Below are 5,397 nucleotides of genomic sequence, written 5' to 3'. Positions count from 1 at the left end.
ACGGTGCCAAGGTACGTGCAGTACTGGACTGGAAGAGCCCACGCAATAGGAAGGAAGTACAGAGGTTTGTCGGTTTTGCCAACTTTTATTGCAAGTTCATCAAGGGTTTCGCCATGCAGACAGCGGCCATCACCGACACCCTCAGTTCCAAGAAGAAGAGGTTCATCTGGACGGAGCAGGCAGAGCAGTCCTTTCAGAAGCTCAAGCAGCTCTTCGCTTCCGAAGAGAACCTACTGCACGTAAATCCCAGCAGGCCCATGAGAGTGGAGACGGACGCCTCAGACAGGGCCGTGGGAGCCGTTCTGTTGCAGCAAGACCACCAGGGGGACTGGAGGCCGTGCGCTTTCTACTCCAGAAAACTCAGCAAAGCGGAGCAGAACTACACCATTTGGGACAGGGAGTTGCTGGCCATACATGCAGCCTTCAAGGCGTGGCGGCACTTCCTCGTCGGAGCCAAGCACACGGTGCAGGTCCGCACAGACCATAAGAACTTGGAGTACTGGCGCACGGCGAGGTTCCTGAACCAGCGACACATCCGCTGGGCGGAGTTCTTTGCAGATTTCGACTTCAGAATTGAGTACATCCCAGGAAACAGCAACGTCTTGGCGGACGCGCTGTCCAGAAAACCGCAGTATCTGGAGGCAGAGGCACCGGCGGCGGCCAAGCACATTTTCACACCACAGGCGTGGGCATGCGCGTCAGCCACAGTGGACCTGGACGCGGTGCGCCGCGCGCTGCAAACGGACTCGTTCGCCCGAGCCAAGATGGAGGAGGTGTGCAGTGGCAAGGCGAGGGGCGACGAATTCCAAGTGCGCGACGGCCTGCTCCTACGCAAGGGAGTCCTCTACGTACCAGGAGACAGCCTCCGCGCGAAGGTCCTGCAACAGCTGCACGACGCGCCCAGCGCGGGGCACTTCGGCAAGGAGAAGACGGTGGACTTAGTAGCCAGAGACTTTTGGTGGCCTAAGATGCGGGGGGATGTCGCGGACTATGTCAATAGGTGCGACACCTGCCAAAGGGCTAAGCCTGTGCACCAGCCGCCGGCGGGCCTGTTGGAACCGCTACAGACACCGTTCATACCGTGGGAGAGGGTGGCCCTGGACTTTGTCACAGATCTACCCAGCTCAAGGGGCAAGACGGCAGTGCTCGTGGTAGTGGACCTGTTCACCAAGATGGCCCACTTCATTCCGTGCGCGAAGGTGGCCACGGCCGAGCAGACCGCTAAGATGTTCATAGACCACGTGTTCAAGGTGCACGGCCTACCACGGTCTATTTTGTCCGACCGGGGGCGCCAGTTCATCTCCAACTTCTGGCAAAAGCTGATGGGATTCCTGAACGTCAAGGTCAGCCTGGCGTCGGCGAGACACCCGCAAACTAACGGGCAGGCGGAAAGGGTCAACGCCATCATGCAGCAGTACCTGAGATGCTACGCGAACCAGCAGCCATCGACCTGGGTGGACTATCTACCGTTGGCCGAGTTTGCCTACAACAACACGAAGCACGGGTCCACGGGGGTGACACCATTTTTCGCCAACTACGGGAGGCATCCCAGAACCTTCCCGGGTCTGGACACAGTGCGGGAGGGGGAGCCACAGGGAGCAGAGGACGTGGCAGCGGAGTTGCAGGAGATCCACGAGCAGCTCAGGAGGCAGTTAGAGTTGGCAAAACAGGCTTACAAAGTGCAGGCAGATCGACACAGGAGGGTTGGGGAGGACATCCAGGTGGGAGACTGGGTCTGGTTGGCAGCACAAGCAGTTCCAGCCAGATCGTTAGCCAAGAAGAAACTAGGGCACAAGCAGCTAGGGCCTTACCAAGTAGAGGCGCAGATCAACCCAGTGGCCTTCCGGTTGACACTCCCGGAGGGTTCCAGAATGCACCCGGTCTTTCATAGATCAGTGCTCACGCCCTACAGAGAGCCCCACAGGTTTCAAGCACCGGGGAAGGCGCCAGACCCGCTCAGAGAAGCGCCCAAAAAAGGGGGGTCGCCGAAAGGGGAGCCACTTAATGAAGCCACTGAGATTTTAGACTCAAGGTGGGGGGAGGACGGGATTGAATATCTTCTCGCCACAGAGGACACCCCGGCCAGCGCCAACAGGTGGGTGCCGGATTACGCAGTGGAAGAGCAGTTGCTCAAGGAAGAATTCCACACACTTTTCCCGCACAAGCCTATGCCGGCGGGCTTTTTCGAGGATTGTTTGTTCACACCCACACTCTCGGCCAGCACTTTCCGGGGTTTCTCGTCAGCTGAGGACTCGGCTCCGGGAGGCAGCCCCCCGGAGGGATCACTTTCAGGTTTTGGCACGGGGGGATCTTATTGGTGGGAGGACCAACCCGAAGTGGGCTGGCGCAGAGACATGCCGAAGTGGCCCTGGGAGGTGGACCCCCATCAAGCAACAGGGGGAGGAGGGCTCTTGGGTGATTTGGGGTCGAGCTCAGATTTCGAGCACACCGCGCAGGAGATGGAAGCGGAGGAGGTCGTCGTCGACGAGCCCATGGGGGACTTCCCGGACTTATCTCGATGGTTGCAAGCCTCAGGGGACGAGCTGTATCCTGGACTCACCCCTACAACAATGGAGCACCCGGAACCCGCACCGGAAGAGGGGGAGGGGGGAAGGGGGGCTTCGAGGGGGGGATGGATGTCAGGGGTTCAGAAGGAGAGACACAGGAGGGGGAGCAAATGGAGAGTGAGGAGGAGGAGTACGAGGGGGGCGCAGGCAGTGACAGTGGCCAGAGTTATTCCACAAGCCTCTCTAGCGAATCGGAGGACTCACAGAAGGGAGCGCCGGTGGCCAGAGCAAGGGAGATTCCAAGGGAGAAACCTCAAGAGGGAGGGGCCAGCGGGGAGTCCCTGAACAGCAGCTGGAGATCAGGGCCAGCGTCTCCACCAGAGCGCAGTGGGGAGGGGGAGTCCCAGGAGTCGGGACCAGTGTCCTCACCACCAGAGGGAGGAGAGGAGTCAGGTTTGGCAACACCCACATCAGGAAGCGGGGAAACGGTCAGAAGGAAAGTCACCGGCTGGGCGCGCGCGCCAAGTTCAAATGTACAGGAGCGCGGCACAGCGGGGAGCCCGGGAAGGGAGCCAGGTCCTAAAGCCCGCCGGAGGGAGGGGCAAGACTCAGGAGGCTCCGCGTCAGAGGAGTCCAGGAAGGAGGGAACCCCAGAGGGCAGAAGGACCCAACGCAGGAAAGAGCAGCGCAAGAGGTGGAGCCGGGCTAGAATCTTAAACTGGTGTGGGTGGAGCAGTGAGTCAGAGGGGACTTAGCCGGTCTAGCGTTAAGACGTGGGTCTGCGCGCCCAGAGCTTGGAAATGGAAACTAAACTTCAATAAAGACTTTTGTATATAATATCCACTGGGCGTTGGTCCTCTGTGAGCTGGGACCTAGCGGCAGTCCTGACATATAGTATTTTTTTTTATATAAAAATTTTTATTGAGGATTTTTTTATTACAATAGAAAGGAAAGAAAAAAGAAAAAAAGAAAAAACAACATAACAGAAGACAAACAATGTTCCTTCTCTTCATTATTGGACTTCCTCACGTCTCTCACTCCTACTTTCCAAATTTATAGAACCTTAACCAGCAAATTATCACCTTGTTTCCATTCTTATTGTACACTTTTCCAATATTTTGTCCCTAACTTTGAATATTTTTATCTAGATCTTAAATCTCTAATCTTACCATAATATTTATTCAAAATTTATTTTTCTCATAAAATTCACTCATTCTCGCAATCTTTTCACCAAATTTTATGGTGCCCAGTTGTTTTCAAATCTCTCATCCTTCTTAACTCTCATATAATTTACAGTGTTTTTGTAGATAGTCCTTGAATTTCTTCCAGTCCTCTTCCACTGCTTCCTCTCCCAGGTCTCGAATTCTGCCAGTCATTTCTGCTAACTCCATGTAGTCCATCAGTTGCATCTGCCATTCTTCCAGTGTAGGCAAATCTTGAGTTTTCCAATATTTAGCAACGAGTATCCTTGCTGCTGTTGTTGCATACGTAAAAAAAGTTCTATCATTCTTTAACACCCTCTGGCCGACAATGCCCAAAAGGAAGGCCTCTGGTTTCTTAGGGAAGGTATACTTAAATACCTTTTTCAGCTCATTATATATCATTTCCCAGAAGGTCTTAACCCTGGGGCAAGTCCACCAGAGGTGAAAGAACGTTCCTTCAGTTTCCTTACATTTCCAACACTTGTTGTCTGACAGGTGGTATATTTTTGCTAGCTTGACTGGGGTCATGTACCACCTATATATCATTTTCATAATATTTTCTTTTAAGGCATTACATGCCGTAAACTTCATACCGGTGGTCCATAACTTTTCCCAGTCAGCAAACATAATATTATAGCCAATGTCCTGTGCCCACTTTATCATAGCTGATTTAACCGTTTCATCCTGTGTATTCCACCTCAGCAACAAGTTATACATTCTTGAAAGTACCTTAGTCTTAGGTTCTAACAGTTCTGTTTCCAGTTTCGATTTTTCCACCTGGAATCCTAACTTTTTATCCAATTTAAAAACCTCTTTGATCTGAGCATAATGTAGCCAATCTCGCACTTTGTCTTTTAGTTTCTCCAAACTCTGCAATCTCCAATTGTCTCCATCTCTTTCTAATATTTCCCAATATTTCGGCCATTTGACCTCCATATTGGGTCTTTTCACAGCTTTAGCTTCCATAGGTGATAACCACCTTGGGGTCTTATTTTCTAATAAGTCTTTATATTTTGTCCAGACATTAAACACTGCTTTCCTTACAATATGGTTCTTGAAATTCTTGTGAATCTTAACCTTGTCATACCACAGATATGCATGCCATCCAAAAGCATTATTAAATCCTTCCAAATCTAAAACATCAGTGTTTTCAAGAAGCAGCCAATCTTTCAGCCAGCAGAAAGCTGCTGATTCATAGTATAACTTTAAGTCTGGCAGGGCAAACCCCCCTCTTTCTTTAGCATCAGTTAGTATTTAAAACTTAATTCTGGGCTTTTTGCCCTGCCAGACAAATTTAGAATTGTCTTTTTGCCACCTCCCGAAACACTCCATTTTATCCACAATCTGTAAAGTTTGAAATAGAAACAACATCCTTGGCAATACATTCATTTTTATAGCAGCAATTTGACCCAACAAGGAAAGTTTCAGTCTTGACCAACTTTCTAGATCTCTCTTAATTTCTATCCAGCACTTTTCATAATTGTTCTTAAATAAATTCAAATTTTTTGCTGTTATGTTCACCCCTAGGTATTTTACTTTTTTAACCACGTTTAACTCTGTCTCTTTCTGAAACCTTTCTGACTCTGAAACTGTCAAATTTTTTTCCAATACCTTAGTTTTTTGTTTGTTTAATTTAAAACCCGCCACCCGACCAAAGTCTTGAATCAATTGTAGTGCCCTTTTCGTAC

This window comes from Podarcis gaigeae (genome assembly GCF_964106915.1).
Source record: "Podarcis gaigeae genome assembly, chromosome: 4".
NCBI classification, from domain to species: Eukaryota; Metazoa; Chordata; class Lepidosauria; order Squamata; family Lacertidae; genus Podarcis; species Podarcis gaigeae.
This window is presented reverse-complemented; position numbering follows the sequence as displayed.